Consider the following 21,242-nt stretch of genomic DNA (forward strand, 5'->3'; position numbering starts at 1 on the left):
CCTCCCTCCTTTTAAAAACATTCGAAAAGGGAGGCTAGCAGACAGTAGATAATAGCAAGCTGACAGAGCTGACAAAGATAAAGAAAGAAAGAAGAGCTTGCCAGCTACGGAACTAATATAGAACAAACATAACATCGCCTTGGGGTTGAAAACTTATCTTAGAGTAAAGAGAATTACATCGCTGAAGGGGTATTCTCAGCCCAGACAAATGGTTTTGACAAGAAGAGCTTGCAAAATGCTAGAAGCTAGCTCACCACTTAAAGCAACAAACACACCTCAGAATGGGCAGGGAAAAGAAGCATCGATCTTTAACAGTAAAGAGGATGGAAACCAGCTAAAAATCACGCAGTTTTCCCACTCCCTCTCAATTAGCCACAACGAAAACTCAGAGAACTTCTCCTGCCCAAATGAGTGGTCAATAAATAACAAAAGTCCATTTGTATGGGAAGAAATTTCTCCCTTAACTTCCCTAACTCCCAGTTTGGCAACAGAGCTAAGGATGGCTGACCAGAAGGAATTGGGGCCAGTTAAGCTACAGAACCATGCTAACAAAACGCCAAAGGAGGACATTGACATAGAAAAAAGTGCTAGTAAGAAATCCCCAGTTAAAGAATACAACCATCAACCCAATTTACCAATCAATGGGCAAACAGCTGAACAGCACAATTTAGTCTCGGAAAGCTTGCTCGAGATATCGGCGGAGATAGGACAGATAAAAGTTTTTCTCACCGAGTGTAACCGTTTACTAACCGACCTGGTAGAATTCCAGCTAAAATTTCTGACGTCTCAACAACAACACACTTCAGCTCTTTTAGAGAAAGACCGTCCATCTGATAGTGCTCAGCAACTATCACACAAGGAGCCATCACAATCCACTAAAAAACAACTGAAAGGAAAAAAGAAGAAAATCAAAGTCCCACCAAAAAAGAAAAAAACTCAAAATATAAAAAATTTGAAAACAGCGAAAGGGAATAAATTAAATTTTAACAAACTATTCAAACATCTGGATCAAAACACCACACAAATGAAAGGAAATAAAGGCAAGAGAAAGAAAGACGGACCAAAAAAGGAGATACAGATACTCAGGAGATTAATCCGTCAAGTATAAGCCCTCAGACTTCAAAGGACCATCCAAAGGGCATACAGGAGAATCAACAAGAATCATGGGAACTGAAATGGATTCAGAATAAAATAGTTCTCGATAACTACCCAAAACCATTCGGATTACAAACCCAAACAGAAAGGAAAAAGCACCTTTTAAAGATCCTATCCTATTGCCACTTAAATGACTATCACATGAATGATATAAAGAGGGATGAGTATCTATACTACAACAGAACTAATGCCAGGGCAGTGATCCTGTTTGCAACATTGTGGAAGGCAAACACCTTATGGCACGATAGATGCTTATTAACCTGGCTAGATATACATGCCCGTCGCTATTTTGAAAACAAGGCAACTCCAAGGTCTTTGTTCATCAATAGGCCGAATAATTCTTCACCAAACATACCAAATAATGCAGAACCTAGACTGTCGGGGAGCTCAATGTCCTCATTATGCAAAGAACAACATACCTCGGGCTTAAAAGAGATAATAACTGAGCTAGATACTTCGGGGATCATGCCTGCAGAAGATTTAAATCGAACCCTATATTGGTCCCTGGAACCCTTAGATGAGGATGAAAAATCACTCTTGGAAGCTTTTGCCGCTCTTCCATTTAATGAAAGAATAGCAATTCTTTCCAGAGTGGATCTTATGAAATTTCGCTTGGTGAATACTCATATTCAGCTTCCCATTCCAAATCTCCTCTCACAGTCACCGAGTATTACTGAATCTAGGAAGGCGAATGACTCAGTTCAATCAGAGAGAATGGCACAAGACTTATCGCTTCTGTTACCCTTTCTATTAGAGAAGGATAAGGTAACTCTATTGCCTCATAATATGCCAAGGAGCTTGAATGAGTGTCTGAATATCAGTGCTGACAGTAACGATACGAATCATACTGATACATTCAGATTATCTCATAATTGACCCTTTTCGCTGCTATCTTGGAACATCATGGGATGGAACAACAAATTTCACGATGCTGAATGGTCAAAATATTTACAACAATTTAAGATAATATGCTTACAAGAAACCTGGTTACTTCCAGAAAATACCCCCTCTCTCAGAGGCTATCGAGTCTTCAACATTCCAGCAACCAAAAGCAAAAACAAAGGCCGAGCAAGTGGAGGTCTTACAACCCTTGTCTCGGTGGACTTATTAGTGGATCTAGAGACTTTGCCTTGCGGAGACACACAACACGCTTTAGCCATAAGGTTAACTGACGACAATTTTGGCTCGCTTATATGTGTGAACATCTACTTCCCGCCTGCAATAGCCCAAATGGAATCATCGTGGGACCTTCTTTCAGATACAATGAATGAAATAAGAAGACAACATCCTCAAGTGCATATTATCTTATGTGGGGATTTTAATGCCAGACTCGGCCAAATTAGCCCAAGGATGGAAGCTACTTCGAACTATGACCCATTTCCATCCCTGGCATTTGAACCTAGGAGCTCACAAGACATCCACTCCAATAAGCAAGGCCGGTGGTTGGCAGATTTTTTGACCATGTCATCCCTGCAATGCCCTCATGGCTCTAAGCTGGATCTCTCTAATGGAAGACACACCTATATGACCAACAGAGGGGCCAGTGTCATAGACTATGTTTTCATCTCAATGCCCCTCTACTTAGAAGTCACAGGGTTTAAAATAGAGAATAGACCTGAAAGTGACCACTTTCCTTTAACGCTGACTCTCAGGATATCTCCACCTAGTATTCCACCTTTATGCCTTGTAACAGAAGGGTGCTCATTGATAGAACGAAGGAAAATTTGGTCTCAAGAGGTCCATTCCTCTATTGCTTATCTTCTGACAACCCCACATCTGCAAATAAGCAGACAAGAGCTCATAAATGGCTCAGGAGAAATCTTGATCTAGCATCATGAAATAATCCAGGAGCTTAGACCAAAGTTAATAAGGACAAATTCTCAGGAGCCACTTAAATATTAGGCCAAGTTGTGGTTTGATAAGGATTGCAGAAAGGCCAGGAAACATCTAATGAAATATACAAGGGGGGTTCTACAAGATCCGATAAACCATTCCCGGCTAACCTTAGTGTCACTCAGAACAAGCTACAAGCAGCTACATAAACAGAAAAAGAATGCATTCGCCAGATCTGGCTGGCTCACCCTTGCACAGGCTGTCAAAGACAGAAACGAGCGCAGATTCTGGGAACTGACAGCTAAAGAGACAAATTGTCCACGTGAGCCATGCCAGATCACAGCAACCCAATGGTTTGACCACTATGGTGGCAATAATTACCAACAAACTAGTCTCCCCCACCTTTCCTCCCTTTGCCAAGATCTAACAATGCCCCAGTGGCCGGAAGTCTCATCAACTCAAATCAAAGAGTTAATTTCCTCACTTAAACAAGGGAAGGCTCCCAGGGAAGACATGTTACCCCCTGAAATTTTTAAAAATTTCCCAGGCTGGTGGACTCCCGTTTTGGCCAAACTTTTCACCCAAATAAACAACACAGGTGTGTTCCCTGCAGGGTGGAATCTAAGTATAATTGTACCAATCTACAAAAAGGGAGATCGTGCAGATCCGAATAATTATCGCCCCATAAGTCTGATAGACATAGAAGCCAAACTTTATGCAAAATTTCTGTTGTCGAAATTAGAGGAGTGGGAGGAGGATAACCAGATATTTTACCCTGAACAAGCTGGTTTCAGGAAAGGTTACAGCACTATAGACCATTGTGCAACTCTTTCTCTCTTAGCAAAAAAATAAATGCACGGACCAACAAAATGGCTCTATGTAGCCTTCGTGGACCTAGCGTCTGCCTTTGACTCAACTGAAAGATCTAGACTATGGGAAAAACTCAAAAAATCTAATATAGACAGGCGCCTATTATTTTTGTTAAACTCGTTATACTCTGATACCAGCGTCAGAGTCAGAGTGGGACCGTTAGGCTCCCTGACAGACCCCTTCACAATAACTAAAGGAGTCAAACAGGGATGCCCGTTAGCCCCCTTTTTATTCAATTTTTATATAAACGACATAGTAACGGTGGTCTCAGGAATGGATCTTTTCCCTCCATCCCTGGGCCCAAGGAAAATATCCCTATTACTATATGCGGATGACATGGCCATACTATCGATAACCCGAATTGGACTCAGGAGGGCCTTAGCAAGGCTCTCATCTTATTGTGCTACTGAGAAATTACAAATAAATTATGCCAAAACCAAAATTATGGTATTTGGCAAAAGGTCACCCAAACATAAATGGTCAATCAATGGTCACTCAATTGAGCAATGCCGGACTTTTAAATATCTTGGTGTACATTTTGCTGACTCTCTTTCCTGGAGAAAACACATAGAACAAACTAAAATCGCCGCTCTCAGAGCTAGTGGAACAATCCTGAACTTCTATCGCACAACAGGAGGTAATTTAGTTTCCCCGGCTTTAAAAATATTTCAAAGTAAAGTCGTCTCTATGATGCAATACAGAGCCCCAATTTGGGGTTGGGAATCCCCTCTGCTTGACCAACTAGAGATAGTTCAAAATAAATTCCTTAAAAAAATCCTGCTCCTCCCCACATCAACTCCAGCAGCGCTAATTCGGGCCGAAACTGGAACTCAACCAGTTAGAGCAAGGATTCACTTAACTCTTTTAAATTTTTTGAAGACCTCTCCGGAAACCCCATTAAGGAAAATGTTAAAAATCAGTGCAATAAATATATGGACGGATAAATTTTGGTCTGTTCAATTAAACAAAATATGTTAAGTTTATCATCTAGACTGTAAAGCCATTCAAGACTCCCCTACTAAAGTAAGCATCAAGGAGGATATCCTACGGCATATTGCCTGGATTGATAGGCTAGCCTTAATAAATACTAATTATACAAGATGGTATAGCCTTTTTAAAACGGAACAAACTAAAGCAACCTATTTAGATTTCCTCACCTCAGTAAACCTGCACCACGCTTACACAGCCCTGAGGTTCCAGTCGATGCCTACGGCATACTTGACCGGACGATACAATGGGGTTCCTCGGGCTCAAAGATTGTGTATTTGTGATACCCCAGAGGTGGAGGATGTCCCGCATTATTTGCTAAGATGTCCTTTATACAATCAACCTCGGACCAAGTTCCTGGAAGAGGTCCTGACCCATGCGCCTGAAGATCTCCCCTCCCGTATTTCCCTTCTCCTTTCAGATAGGGATCCCGGTATAACATACAGGGTAGCCCTATTTGCTCTAGCAGCAGCGAAATTGCGGAGGAAACATCTACTGGACCTAGAACATATTAGCTAGATAATCCATGTTGTCAAATAGATTTTAAATATTTTATGATTTTAAATGTAATTTTTGAAAACATTTGTCTGTCTGTATTAAATGTGTCTTCTGTTTGAGGCCTATGGCCAGACAGTAATAAATCAATTAAATTGAATAAACAGAGTTACAAGGCCAAAACTACAAAAAAAGCTATTTGAAAACTGGCCATATATACAGTTCAAAGGACTACCCTTTGGGACAGCCAGAGGAATAATCTCCAGTTGTGGCTCAGTTTCTTGGCTATGGAAATACAATGACTGCTATACACACTTTCTTCTGAATAAAAAACATTCAATTTAATGAGATCTGAATAAACACGACTGGGAACCCATTGTAAGGCTTATTACTTGGAGATTACTTGCGACACTTCTAAGTAAACAAGCATAGGAATGGGCAGCTAAGCGCAAACGGAGCCAACTGCCTCTGCACTGACGGGAAAGGTGAACACACTCTTCCTGAACACAACCATAAATGCGTCCTGCGAAAGTTACACAGACTTCGACCCCCCTCCATTTTCCACTGACGACCTCTCACCACTTTCCTTATAAGTACCAGCCTACTACTCCTGTGTATTTATTGATTGGTCGGAACGCCTATCCTTCAAGGAAAGGAGAGGCACGTCTCCAAAACCTTCACAACCAACTCGTCACTTTACCTACCCCCGCGGCATTCTCAGGGTCCTGCGCACTCAACCCCACGTCCCGTGGCTCCTCCCACCTACCCTTTACGTGAGTCGTCGCCAACCCCTGCCCCGCCCATTTCCCCAATCAATTCGAGGTGGCTGGGCTCGTGTGGGGGGGAATGTCCTCATCGCCCGCTCGCTCGTGTGTGCGTCTCCGCCCCTTTGAAGTAGCCCCGCCCCTCTTTCCCTAGGCCACCGGCCGGCGCGTCTACCTCGGCCGTTGCTTGTAAGGCGGGGCGAGGGGAGCAGGCGGGAGGGCGCCTCTGCTGTGCTTTATTGCCGCCACCGCCACCGGAGTGGCTTCCGTCGCTGATTCCTTTCTGGATCGGAACCTCCCTCCTTTTCTTCCTCCTATCCCCGCCAGGTTTCGCCCTGTCCATCTTTCTTCAGGCGGGCGGGACGTGGCCGTCACCGAAGCAGCAGCAGCAGTAGCAGCAGCAGTAATAACAGCGAGACGGTGGTGGCTCAGCGTTGTTGCTTTCCTTGCCGTCGCCGGTGGGACTCGGAGCCCCCGAAATCGCCTCCCCCGCCTTTCGTCTCTTCTTTCCTGCTCCGGCCAGGACCAGCAGAGACTCCTCCCCTTCCCTCTTTCTCTCTTTTCTGTCTCCCTCCTTCTTTCACCTCCCCCCCCAACAGCAGCAGCGCCACCTTCCTTCCTCTTCCTCCCAGTTCCTGCTGCCCCCGAGAGGCACCTGCGCCCCTCCCCCGCCACACACACACGGAGAGAAGGAAGGACAAGGCCGGAGTCGGCCCCAGTCTCTTCCCCCGCCCTCCAAGGTATAGTCGCCTCAGAGCGGGGCGCGGGGGAGATGGGGGGGCGGTGGAGCGGGTTCCTCTGGAGGTGGTGGACGGGGAATGGGGGGGGGGTTTCCTTGAACGGTACAGAATGGAGGAGATGGCAGAAAAAGAGGTGGTGGTGGTGGTGGGATTGGGGCCCTGCCTTGCCTTGCCTTGCCTGTGGATCGTGAAGCATGTTGTTGCTTTTGTGAGAAGGATGGTGGAGGCTCGTATTCTGCGGGTGGCTGAAGCTACAGACAAATATCTATTCCATTCTGTATTTTTGTGTATATGTATATACATAAACACGCGCGCACACACACGCACTCTATTTTGGGTGGAAAGAAGGGTCGCTTCAGTCCCGGGTCACATAGCTTAAACTGGAGCTCCAGGTCTGGCTTAGGGTGGGAACAAACGTTATGTGGGTTTCATTACCGTGAGTCAGTCTGTTGTGGTGTGTATGGTGTGATTTCTCTCTCTCTCTCGTCAGTGTGCGTATTGGGGGGGGCTGTGTGTATGTGCATAATACATGAGAGTGGAAATGGTACATAGAGGCGCCCGCGCACATCTGTCCGTCTCTTTGCGGAGGAGTGTAAATGGGGTGGAAAGTAGGGGTGAGGGGAAGGTTCGCGGTTTGTCTGCTCCTCCAACCAGAAAGCAGAAGAGAATTAGCAACCTCATCTCTTCCCTCAGAGGGGCGAGCCTCAACAGACGGGATTTATCACCATGATACCGTGTGTGTTGCTGCGTGGTTGTTAGCCCTCCCTTTTCTAGTTTCCCCGGATACAATGGTAGGGTGGTCACTTTGGTTTGCCCAGCCTTGTACTTGAAAACATGCCCGTTTCCTGTAAAGCCATATTACTCTTTCTTGACTGCTAGGCATTTTCCGTCGTTGCAAATAATTGATCATAGCTTTGTAAACAATACTTCAGAGGTATCCTTCTGTAGGCCTCCTTCTATGTTTCTGCTTCAGAGATTAGTTATGCAGTAAGATTGGTTATGCACTGGACAGCCAGAATGACAACCAGCCTTACAAATTAAGGCTAAAGTGTACTTAATATGAATATTGTACTGTTTCTCAAAAGTCTGCATGCTTTGAATAGCACACATTTATCTGAACCTGTCACATTCAAAAAGTTGTTACCTATAATTTTTACATGTCATATGCCAGAGTGCTGAAACAGCTTCCTTTGTGAGCATGTAATGTCAAGCTGTTTTTTTTTTAAAAGGGGGTTAAAACTTTTAAAAAAAGTTTTAATCCTCAATAATGCACTTGCTGTATATGGGTTCTCAAGAAATACCACAATAATAACAAATGAAAACACACTCTTACCAGACAGGTATACAATTACAGTTTAAGTATTGCTAGTGATACTTTTGGTTCATGCTACAAGATATGGACCTGCCTTGCATACTTGCTAAAGCTAACATTTTAAGCAGTTATGTATCTCTGTCTCATCCTCAGTACTTAAAAAAGAGAATCTGCTGAAAGTGTGACATGAATCGGTTCTGAAAAGTCATGGTTGTGTCAAGCTCTACAGAAGTGGTGCTGCCGCTTGAGTCTTATATTAATATGAAACATTGACCTGGTTCACTCATAACACTAAACCATAGTTTATTAACCATTTTTAATAAACTATGCATGTGTGGACCCTGTCCAGCAGCTTAACTAAGATTTATTTGCTACCAACAAGCCACAATCTGAATCCATGGTTTATTGTTGGCTTATGGGCCTTGGCTTGTTTTTACTGTAGCTTTATGTGTGAACCCAGGATCCTTTCTTAACCATGGTTTGTTTGACAACCTCACCTCATGCAGTCACCAAACTACAAGGGTACAAAGCAAAAGTGGTTGGAAAACAACCTAAACTTTGGAGAAACTAGCTGTGGTTGGCTTGATTGTCTGTGGGACAACATGTGGTTTGTTAAACAAACCATGGCTTAGCATTTATTTATTTATTCAAAGAAGTATTTATATATCACCCTGTCACAAAACATGAGGGCAGTGTAAGGCAACATAAAAACATCCAAAGCAATACAGAATAATAATTAAAATGACTGGCTACTCAAGAGACATTTTAAACAGCTGCATAGGCCTGTTGGCATATAAAAGCCTTCAGGAGATGCTTGTTGAATCTCTGCTGGAAGAGTGTTAAACAGCATAGCACCATTGACACTAAATGCCCAACTTTGGGTTGAGGCCACTTCAGCCTCTGTAACACATGGTACAAGTAACAGTGCTTCTCTGGATGGTCTCAGTGATCAGGCTGCAATATAAGGGCCCAGGCCATCCTTAAGGTACTCTGGACTCAAATTGTGCAGGTCATTGTATGTCAACACAAGAGCCTTGAACTTAGCCTGGTAGGATACAGGCAGCCAGTGCAGATGTTCTAGCAGAGGTGTTGCATGCTGCTGCCTATCTATCACCATCAGCAATCCAGTCCCTGCATTCTGCACCACCTGGAGTTTCCAGACAAGTCCCACATAGTTTGTATTGTAGTAATCCAGACCTGAAGTTACAAATGCATGGTCTATAGTGGCCAAGTTGTCCCAATCCAGCTATTACCATAGTTGGTGTACCAGACTAAGCTGGTAAAAGGCTTTATATGTAAACTAGGCCATTAAAATGTATAATAGGTCACTGCTTTCAGCAATATCATGCGCTGCTTGATCATGCTACTTTCATAATAATTCTTATCATGTTTCTTCTGTTCCTTACTCGTTAGTCTTTCCAAGTCAAGTTCATTATGGTTTCTTGCTAGGTTACAGCATATGACAAATAAATGACAGATTCAGATGCTGTTTCCATCTTTTAACTGATGCCTTCAAACAATTTAAGTAACATTGTTATTGTTTTGTCAATAGTGTGCAAAAACAATGGCAGTTTTACATATAAATATGATCTAGAATAATTTTCTTCCTGGTCATTGTTGAAATAATTCTGCCAGAGATCTTCTGTACAGTGGCTATACTGCTAAATTCATTTTTATAAAAGAAGACAGTGACCACACATGTGTAAGAATAATACTCAGAATTTTTTTACAATTTATTCTTATTTATTTAACAGAACTTGTACACCACTTAAATCGTAAACATCTCTAAATGGTGTACATTACATCTTCATCTTTACATCTAACATCTTACCGCAACCTGGCTTACTGACACCTTGTTTCTCGAATGAATTTGTAAGTTCAAGAACGACCCTGACTTTTCTCAAAACTTAGTATGTATTAAAGATGCTGAGCAGAATATTATGTAGGCCTGAAGCTTTGTTTAATTTTAAATATTCTCAAGTAGTGAAAAATAGAAGGAATAGTCTCATTTTTCAAGAGTCAGACAATCCTTTTGGAGAATTTGCACTAAAAACATGCACTTTAATCTAGCAAGGGAACTCGGTGTACATGCAGTGTTTATGTCTAACATGAGAAAATCTCCTTTGGATCAGACCATTGGCTGATCCAGTCCAGCATCTTGTTTCAAAGAGTGGCTAGTTAGAAATTTTACGAGGCCTATAAAAGCAGAGGATTAAAGCAACCGCCTCTTAGGTTTGCTCCCCAGTAGCTGGTATTCAGAGGGAAACTGCCTCTGAACATGGAGGTTCCATTCCACTATCATGGCCGATAGCAATTGACAACTCATGTAAATTCCTGTGCTTGATTAAATTTGTGTGCTGAGTCCCTGTGGTGGGGTTCTGGGAGGAAGATCACATTGAAGCATCTGTGGTCCATTCTTGCCCCCACCAAAAAGACACCAAACCCCGGCTGCCTTCTACAATTGCTCTTTTATTGGTTGTGCTATGCAGTTTGGGGTCTGGCCCCTAGATGTCCTTGGAGTCCCATGCCCCTCATGGGTCCACCTCTGCCACTTTCAGGCAGGTCCAGCAAGTCCATGTTTTTCCAGCCCCCTTTAAGGTAGAGAGCCCCTGCCACCCAGCAAGGCAGGGCGGCAACCTCTGCCTATCCTATGGACCTGTTCCGTCCTTCACAAGCCCTGCTCTGCTGTGAGCCACTGGCATTGCCCTCTACTAGCTCTCATAAAGGCTGGGTAGACACTCTGTTGCTTTTTCTGCTCTTGCCCTGATGTGTCTCTAAGCAAAGAGTGGACTGGTGCAAAGATGCACCTGGGGGAACAACCACATGGAGGTTACCAGAGCATGGACAACCGAAACCAGGTTATCCCTGTCCAGACAGGGGCGTAGCTGGGCCACCAACTGAAGTTGGTAGAAGGTACTCCATGCCACTGAGGTTACCTGAGCCTCAAGTGACAGAGATGGTTCTAGGACAACCCCCAAGCTACAAACCTGCTCCTTCAGGGGAAATGCAACTCCATCCAGGACAGGTTGGACATCCACCATCCGGTCAGAAGAACCACCCACTAGCAGCATCCCAGTCTTGTCTGGATTGAGCCTCAGTTTATTAGCCCTCATCCAGTCCATTGTTGCAGCCATTAAAATACATTAAAATACTTGTATTGTGAATGGTAACATGATGCTTACTTTTAATCTCAAGTAATGGTAGCATTCTATAATATTTGAAAGCAATGGAAAATACCTTGTAGAAATGAAGATCATTTAAGGACACAAATGATATATAGATTCACACATTGTTGGTTGAATATTAATTTTATGGCATAGTGTTAGGAAAAATGTTGCAACACTATATAAGTAGAAGGCTGTAGATGTCATTTCCTCGGCTTTCATGCAGCTTCTTAATGTTGTAATTAGTATTTATGTTGCTAATGCTACATTTTTTCTATAAAAGCGTTCAAGCAAAATTTGGCTTTTGACTTAATAATAGTTTGTTTCTTTGTCCAGCTCTCATCAGTAGTGAGTTTTGGTCTCTTTACCCTTGCTCCCCAAAAGGTTAGGGTTAAGTTCTGCAATTCTATACACACTCATGCTGGAATAAGTACAGTGGTGAGAAAAAGTTTGTAAACCCTAATGATAATTATGGAAATTACCTAGTTTTCCCATGATAGCCTTCATGAATCAAATCCACTCCTTTTCTAAATATCCAATAGAGTTTATTTTAACCAATTCTGTCTTGCAAAATAAAATAATGTGTATATTAGGCAAACAATGAGTACTTAAGAGTCAGAGTAAGTGCAAAAGTAAGTGAACCCCTGCTTGCGTCAGCTCAATTAAAGGGAATAATTAGAATCAGGTGCTTAAGTAATTAGACAGGTCTGCAGGGGTGAGGTTGGGAGGTCCCACCCTATAAAAGGATCAGAAATTTTGTGAGTTTGATTTTCACTTATAGCTGTGTAGAAACATGACATGTCTCAATTAAAAGACATCTTCAAGGACCTTAGAAAAGCGGTTATTGCTACTCATCAGTCTAGCAAGGGTTATAAAACCATTTGTAAGGGTTCGGGGCTCTCCTAATGCACTGCTTGACAAGGAAGCCATGAGAAAACCACTACTCTAAAATGAGCATAGTTGCCTGTATGAAGTTTGCTAAAGATCACATAGATGATACCCAAGATTTCTGAAGCAATGTTCTCTGGACAGACGAATCAAAGGTAGAACTTTTTGGCCTCAGTGAGAAATGTCATGTTAGGTGAAAAACAAGTACTGAGTTTGGACAGAAGAACCTCATCCCAATCATCAAGCATGGTGGTGGGAGCAACAAAGCTCTCAAATGTCACTGAGTTGGAGCAGTTCTGTAGGGAGGAATGGGCCAGAATTCCTCGAAACCAATGTGAGAAACTGACCAACAGTTACAGGAAACACTTACTTGAAGTCGTTGCTGCTCAAGGGGGTGCCACCAGGTACGGAATCTAAAGGTTCACGTACTTTTTCACACATGGATATTGGGTGTTGAATCCGTTGTGGATACATAAATGTTGAAAACGCATCATTTTTGTGTGTCATTTGTTTAATCATATTATCTATTGTTCCTCATCTAAGATTATGGGGTTAGATTAAGAACTATTAACATTTTAGGTTGGAAATACGTGACAATCCTAAGGGGTCCATAAACTTGTTCTTGCCACTGTACCATTTAACTCACTGGGTCTTGTGAATAGACATGCATAGGACTGTGCTGTTTACTAACATTTCCAGGAACTACCTGTGGATCCTGCTGGTTTTAGGCATGCTAAACTGATCTTTATGGAGTAATACGCATGCAAGTGTGTGAACTATTTGTTTATTAATATTGCTCCTTTTCACAAGGAGTTCAGTGGCAATCTAGCCTTACATCAACCTTATAAGGTAGCTTAAGCTGGGAAATGATGACTGGTCCAAAGTTGTCAAGGAATTTGTATTTTCCACATTTAATCGCAGCATTTTGTTGACTGTTGTGTTGGTTATATAGCCAAAGAGTACACAGTGGTCAAACAATAGGCAAATATTAAAGCATTATTTAGAAGTGAAACAAAAAGCTTTATTAAAAAAATCCCAGGTTAGCTTTTCTGAAAAAAAATGATTCTAAATTATTATCATAGCAACATTATGCAGATATAAATCCACATAGAGAATTTAGAAACTATATAACAACTCTCATTGGCAATTTTTTATGGACACAGGAAGGGAAGAATGGTGTACATGCCTTTATGTGTGGACTGAGATTTTTGTTGGGCTGACGAAGAAGCTCTCCTGGTTTTGCTATCAGATGACATGATACAATTGAAAAAATAGGTTGCCTAACAATACAAAGGCATGCTTGGCCTAATATTAACGATTGGCCAGTGTGTAACCTGTAACTGAGTGTGTCACACTGGCTTGCTCAAAGTCATGATTAACACCAATTGATTAGGGAAGGCCCATGTCTTCAATTTTTGTGGTCTGTTTTGTTGTTGTTATGTGCCTTCAAGTTGATTACTACTTATGGTGATCAGCGACCTCCATCTGTCACGAACCACTCTGTTCAGATCTGTGGCTTCCTTTATGGAATCAATCCATCTCTTGTTTGGCCTTCCTCTTTTTCTACTCCCTTCTGTTTTTCCCAGCATTATTGTCTTTTCTAGTGAATCATGTCTTCTCATTATGTGTCCAAAGTATGATAACCTCCGTTCATCATTTTAGCTTCTAGTGATAGTTCTGGTTTAACTTGTTCTAACACCCAATTTGTTTTTTTCTCAGTCCACGATATGTGCAAAGCTCTCCTCCAACACCACATTTCAAAGGAGTTGATTTTTCTCTTATCCTCCTTTTTCACTGTCCAACTTTCACATCCATACATAGAGATTGGGAATACCATGGTCTGAATGATCCTGACTTTAGTGTTCAGTGATACATCTTTGCATCTGAGAACTTTTTCTAGTTCTCTGATAGCTGCCCTCCCCAGTCCTAGCCTTCTAATTTCTTGACTATTGTCTCCATTTTGGTTAATGACTGCACCAAGGTATTGATAATCCTTGACAAGTTCCATGTCCTCGTTGTCAACTTTAAAGTTGAATAAATCTTCTGTTGTCATTACTTTAGTCTTCTTGATGTTCAGCTGTAGTGCTTTTGTGCTTTCCTCTTTAACTTTTATTGTCATTAGTTTCAAATCATTACTGGTTCCTGCTAAGAGTGTGGTATTGTCTGCATATAACTACTTTTAAAGTGGGTGCAATTTGAAGTAATGGAGTGGCAGTGTGTGTGTGCTACAACATATCACTCTAACCCCTGCAGCTTCCTACACATCACTTTCATGCTTACAGTTTTCTCCCCAGTAGAGCTCCATTGCTGTGTCTGAGCCTGATTTTTTTTTGGGGGGGGAGGGGGACTGGACTCCTAGTGAAAAGGACTTCAGTGGGAAAAGCAGCAAGGGGGGGAAGTGTTCAGTAACTTCTGTCTGTATTTGAAAACTGCATTACGCTTTTTAAAGACAAAGTTGGATTAGACCCATATTTGAAAACTGCAATTATATACATTTTAGGTCTTATTTGGAAGGAAAGAAGGCATAGTGAATAATAAATCTCTGGGCTATCAATATGTTTTTTGCTATGATAGTTATGTCTCTATTTTGCGTCCATGTACAGTACACTTAAACAGAAGTACATAATGGCTGTGCTTGGACAATCAAATATTTACTTAATATATTGGGATACGAATTAGCTTCTTTCCCTTCACCTGAGTGTGCCAACAAGACAGGAAGCTGCAGGCGCTGATAGCTTCTCGTTATATCCAAACAGGGGAACTGTGGCTAATGACTTCGAAACAAGGCAAGATATGGAAGCCAACTTTAAACTATGGCTTCTTAATCTGACTTGTGTGGAATTTGTTAACAATCTTATTTCTGTTGGGACATAATGGGAAGCGATGGTTCACTGCAGCTTCCAGGCTTGCTTATCTGCATTTGCAAAGGGAGGAGTATAGAAGCATGAAGGTGCATGAAGCTCATTCATATCTTGGTTTATTAAACTGAAGTTAGGTCATCAGAATGTGGGGAATGCCCCCCCCCACAGCTGGTTGGAGCACTATGTCCAGCTAAGGTTCTGTAGATAGTGGTGAATGAAAGTACTCTTGGGAAGAGAAGAGTGGGATCTGTTCCCATAGTGTTCATATTAACCAATAATTAGGGAATAAGCTTTAAAAAAGATTTACTTTTGTACCTCCTTCCCTTCAGCTCTACTGTATGTGAATAACAAAAGATGCAAAGAGTGTTACAGTGCTTTATTAAATTGAAGTAGTTTCATTATTTTGGAGTAAGTTAGAATATTCAGGAATTTAAGAAACCATAGAATTGGGCACTTTTGAAATAGTGTATCTTTATTCCTTCTGATTTTTTTCTGAAAAACCTATTTATTCACTTTTTAACAGAAAGTTAATATGATATCCACATAACTTCTGTGAGCTGTTCATCTTAACTGCTCTGTATTTGTAATACTCTATTCTTTTGTTTATGTGAATAGCTTTTATATTGGTATTAAATGACACCTGCAGCACAAGTAAGCTTGCAGCATTGAACGTAGTGGGACTTCTGTGGTAAACATGTTTAGGATTGGACTGTAAATATGATACGTAGTCTTTCAAAACTGATGAGTTGAGATTGCCAGAACAACTGTATTAATGTAACAAAGACACAACTGACCACTGAAAGTATAAACAGTCTATTTATAAATAGTCTATTTACAAATGGTTAGTTTTTTCATACTGAAAAAATGTTGAAACTTGGGTTGTATACATGGAAGCTCTTGTTTCGGTCAAAGAAAAGGTTGCAGGATCGACTGGAGGATGAGATTGGGGAACAGAAATATAATTTGCTGATTCTAAACAGTTTTAAAATATTATGCTGTGCACCCATATTTGGGATGGCACTGGTTTTTTCAGAGAAGTCTCTAATGCTAATATATCATTCAACTTGGACAAGTTGGAATTGCAAATAGAAGTGAAGAAACAAACTTTTTTCTATGAACCACCTCTAGCACCAGGGTGGGAAGTGTGTGGATCTTGAGATGCTGCTGGACTTGGATTACAACTCCCATCATCAGCTTCCTAAGATGCTCATCTTTTAGTGGGATGTGTAGGTCTTATCCTTATTATGTTATTGGTTGTATTTTTTTCTTTTTGTATTGTTCAATGTGTTAAATTTTCTGGTTTTCACTGTTTTATCTGTGGCATTTTATCTTTTAAGTTGCTTTAAGACTTCTTCTTTTGTATAAAGTGACTAATATAATAAATCATCATCATCCCAGACCATTGGCCATGCTGGCTGAGGTTGCTAGGATTTGGAGTACAACAACTTCTGGAAAGCCACGGGTTCCCCATCACTGTTCTACCATGCTGCTTCACTGCAGTATAGATTTTCAGAATCAGTATGCCATTTTTCTGACTGCTGACCACATCTTGCATATCTGCTTCAGTATGCCTTTTGGGAATTCGGTCAACATATTCGCCAGTAACACTCAAATAAAAAAAATGAGCAAATTTGTCACTGTTGGAGACTAAGAGCAATACCAGCTGGATATAGCTGTATAGTCAGCTTCCCCTCTTTATAATGTCTAGAAAGTATTGGGGAATGCTTAAGTGACCTCCATTAGCAAAGCTCATGTAATGATTTTCCTTCCAGATACTACAAACCAACCGACAGGTGGATGTGCACTTGCATTTCTGGCCATTGGAATTTCCTTGATATTGGAAGTTCAGTAAAGAAGCTTCTCCCATGCTACTTTCTGAAAGTGTAGTGCTTTTTGTGATCTAGGGCAGTGGTTCCCAACCTGGGGGCCGAGAAGTAATCCAGAGGGGGCCGTGAACAGTAAAGAAATGAATTATTTATTATTATTTTTAAAAAGTCTTCACTCCTTCTACACTGTCTGCTTTCCACTGCCGCTGCAGATGACACCTCCCCCTTGCTCCAAACGAGAGGGGAGGCCTTTTGCTGAAGTGCCAGAGCGTCTTTCAGGCGCACTAAGGGCAGGCATCTGCCTATAAAATACATGGCAGATGCCAAAGGAGGCTGAGGGTGGAGCTACCAGGAAGAAGAGGGGATTACTATCACTGATTCCTGTCTCCTTGCACTGCTGCTACTGGCAACGCCCTTACTTAGAATGAGAGGATAGGGCTTTCTGTGAAGCAAAAAGAAGCAAGCCGGCAAAGAAAGGCTGCTTTCCCCCTTCCTTCTTGGCAGCCAGCCTGCCTCCCTAGGGGGAGGGGGTCACAAAAATTTTTCAGCTTATAAAGAGGGTCCTGTGCTCATAAAGGTTGGGAACCACTGATCTAGGGTGAAATTAAATGATATCTACCCAATTGCACAATTGTAGCTCTGAGTGGAATAGGGGTCTCCTAACAACTCTCAGCACCCTTAACAAGCTACAGTTCCTAGGATGCTTTGGGTGAAGCCATGACTGTTTAAAGTGGTGTGATACTACTTTGGAAGTATAGTGCAGATGGGGCCTTAGAATCCTATAAACAGGGATGAAGGCACTAGCCATTTCCTGCTGTTGCTTCCCAAAAATTGGTATTCAGTGGAATATTGGTAATGTACCTGAAGGTTCCATATAGCAGTTATGATTGGAAGCCATTGATAGGGTGGATGAATTTCTATAATCACCTTTTAAAGCTATCTATGTAATGGTGATCACTATATCATGTGGCAGTAAACTGCATAAATTTCATATTGTGTGAGGATATACTGTATTTTGTCTGTCCTCAGTCTCTGTCCAGTCAGTTTCATAGTACTATTTGAGGAGAAAAAAAATCTGCCTATCCACTTCTTCTATACTACACATGATTTTATAAACTTCTGTCATATCCCTCCCATTTTCATTTCCCCCCCCCCAAAAAAACTAAAATAGTTCGGTTGATGTAGCTTTTCCTTGTTGGGTTGGTAATTCAGCCCCTTGATCATTTTGGTTGCCCTTTTCTATACCTTTTTTTAGTTCTGCAGTATCCTTTCTGAGATGTAATGAAAAAACTACAGTATATTTCAAGTATGGCCATACCATAAATTTGTAAAGGGGTTATGATACTAGCAGTTTTATTTTCAGTATCTCTTCCTAATCCCTAGCACAGAAGTCACATTTTTCACAGCTGCCACACACTGGGTCAGTTTTTCCATTAAACTATCATAACTCTAAGATGTCTTTTATGATTAGCCATTGCCAGTTCAGACCCCATTTGTGCATATGTAGAGTTAAGATTCACCCTCTCCAATATGTGTCACTTTACACTTATACTGAACTCTATTTATTTATTTATTTAATTTGTTAAATTTGCATCCTGCATTTCCTTCTAAAGGAGCCCAGGGCAGCAGACATCAAAATGTTAAAACGGTGCAATTTAAGGTCGAATAAAAAGTAACTTTGAACAGCATAAAAAGCATCTAAAAACATTTAGAACATCTACAAAATTTTTTTAAAAGCAATCACATCCTCACAGTTATTAATTTTGTGATTGTCATGGCCAGTATTTCTCAGCAATCAAATGCTTGGGTAAACAGGAATGTTTTAAAATTTCTCCTGAAACTCAGTGATGAGGGGGAGACAGATGCACCTCATCAGGGAGGGCATTCTATCAGTGGGTAAGCACAACCGAGAAGACCCTGTCATGGGTCAGTGCCAACTGGGCAGCAGCCAGAGGCGTCACCACCCACAGGGCCTCCCCTACAGATTGTAGGGCCCAAGCTGGAGTTTGCTCCTTTAGGTACTTGGGTCCAAACTGTTTATGGCAGTGGATACAAAATGTTTTGCCCCATGGATCACTCAAAAATGGCTGAGGGTCTTGGCAGACTATTTAATGATTTTTCTGCTTGTTGTAGCAATTTTAACTCTATAGAATTCAACTTGTAATATGATAAAATACAATATAAGAAAAGAAGCAATAAAATTAAAAACCATTATTATTAAATTTATATCCCACCCTATGCTGCCCAGGGCGGCACTGCCAGTGTGAATATTCAGTGTTATGGATGTGCCATTGCCCATCTTCAACCACAAATCCATAGACATACCATGGACCTCTTGGACCACTGGTGGTCCACAGTTTGGGAATTCCTAATTTAGAGCTTTGTACACTAGTATTAACACCTTGAAATGGGCTTGGTAGCTCACTGGAAGTTCACTGGAACTTCAGAGGGAATGCAACCCCTCCCAGGACACCTAATTCCTGGATATAGTAACCACCCACCCACAGTACCTCCATCTTATTCAGGTTATTAGCCCCCATTCAACCCTTCACCTCTTCCAGACACCATCCCAACACCTGCACAGCCTTTCCTGATTCAAATATAATGGATATGAAGAGCTGCATGTCATCAAAATACTGATGATGTGCTCCAAATGCTCAGATGATGGTATCCAACAGCTTCATATAGAGGTTAAATAGCATAGGAGACAAAATAGTCTGTTGTGGGACCCCAGAACCCCAAAGCCGTGGATCTGAGCAATAGTCTCCTAGTACTACTTGCTGGTGACACCCTGCAGGTAGGAGGGGAACCACTATAATACAGTGCCTCCAACTCCCATTCCTCTGAGTCATTCCAGGAGGACACCATAGTTAATGGTGTTTTGTTGCCCTTTTGTTCATTTCATGCAGTTCACAGTGATCCTTTTTGAGCTCTTCATAGTTAGCTTTGGTTTCACCAAATAATTGGGTGTCATCCACAAATTTGACTTAAGTTACCACTCATCCAGTTTATGAACAATTTAAAACACCAGTCCCCATACAGATTGTTGGCACACTCCACTTCTTGCATCCTTCCATTGTGAGTATTGTCCACTTATTACCACTGTTTGGTTTCTTTTCTGCAACCAGATAGTGATCTTCTCGACCTTTGATGAGGAGCCTTTGGTGAGAAACTTGGCCAAAATCTTTCTAAAAATCCAAGTATACAATGTCTATTGGATGTTTGCTGACATTCTCCGAAGAACTCTAAAAGATTAGAGAGACAGGGCTTAACTTAGTAGAAGCCACACTGATTATTCTTCAACAGGACTTGTTTATCTACATCAGAGGCGGAAAACCTCTGCCCTGCAAACTAAATTTGGCCTGCCAGGCCTCCACATTTGACCTGTGGGACTGTTATAGGCAAGCCATGCTTACCTGATATACATTTTCAGAGGTTTAAAGAGCAGTGTGGGGCTGCTTGCAAAAGGGTTTTCAACAGCCTGTGCTGCTCTTTGAGGTATTGACAGTTGGGGCTTCAAAGCGCAGCATCACTTGACATCATAATAACATCAGGTGAATTACATGTGGGTGGACCTGCTTACTTGTTAAATTTGGCCCGCAGGGGTGGAGAGATAAAGCAGCCAGAAAACACTCCCCACCTCTGATTTATGTGGTTGATAATTTCAGCGATGTTTTCCACAAGTTTATCTGAGAACAGTTTCAATTTAAGTTGCCTGTTATTTCCTGCACCCACCTTTAAAAATCAGAGTTGCCTTGGCTACTTTCTAGATCTGTGATACAGAAGCTGATTTTTTAGTGACAGTGGGTGGAATTCATATGCACTGTTCAGTTTGCAGAAGAGCTTTTGATCCAGTGGACACCTCTGCCGACAAGGTGGGGGGTTAAGGCAATTTTTGTCAATTCCCTCTTGCTCCTACAGTCCTTTCCTTCCCCATCTACTCCATAGGGTTTGGATATGTATGAGGAAGTGGGAATTGGCAAAATTCTCTCTCCCTCCCCCTTCCATTAGTGGAGGCCTCCATTAGATCCAAGCATCTTCCACTTACAGAAAGACACAATTGGATATAGCCCAAGGTCTCCAAAAGCAAGTAGGTAAATGGCTAAATGTACTTCGGGTGATTTGTTCATCATGCTCATACTGTGGAGAAATAGGAGAATAGAAGCGAGTTCAGGTATTCAGGGAGTCTACAATATAGCAACTGTTTAATATTCCATACAGCCTGTGAGAAATAGGTTGCTAGTGTAGTTTTCAGTCCACACTGCAGTATGACTGTAAAAGCATATCTGCTGGACAAAATTCGAAAATGTTAACACACCAAAATCTGAGTATTCATAGTACAGTGTA

The 21,242-nt window shown here is 41.6% G+C and overlaps 1 protein-coding gene across 4 annotated transcripts in view; it reads left to right on the top strand.

The window, feature by feature from the left end:
• Window positions 1–6,146: 6,146 nt before the first annotated feature.
• Window positions 6,147–21,242, top strand: part of CSNK1G3 (casein kinase 1 gamma 3) — a 96,936-nt gene continuing 81,840 nt past the window's right edge. For 2 of the 4 annotated variants that reach the window (XM_061625046.1, XM_061625055.1), the window contains exon 1: window positions 6,148–6,844. The gene's annotated coding sequence lies outside the window, so the exon portion shown is untranslated. Of the gene's footprint in view, window positions 6,845–21,242 lie in introns of all 4 variants that reach the window. The other 2 variants (XM_061625028.1, XM_061625036.1) reach the window with 2 other exon arrangements.

This window comes from Rhineura floridana, chromosome 1, assembly GCF_030035675.1.
Source record: "Rhineura floridana isolate rRhiFlo1 chromosome 1, rRhiFlo1.hap2, whole genome shotgun sequence".
Taxonomy (NCBI): Eukaryota; Metazoa; Chordata; class Lepidosauria; order Squamata; family Rhineuridae; genus Rhineura; species Rhineura floridana.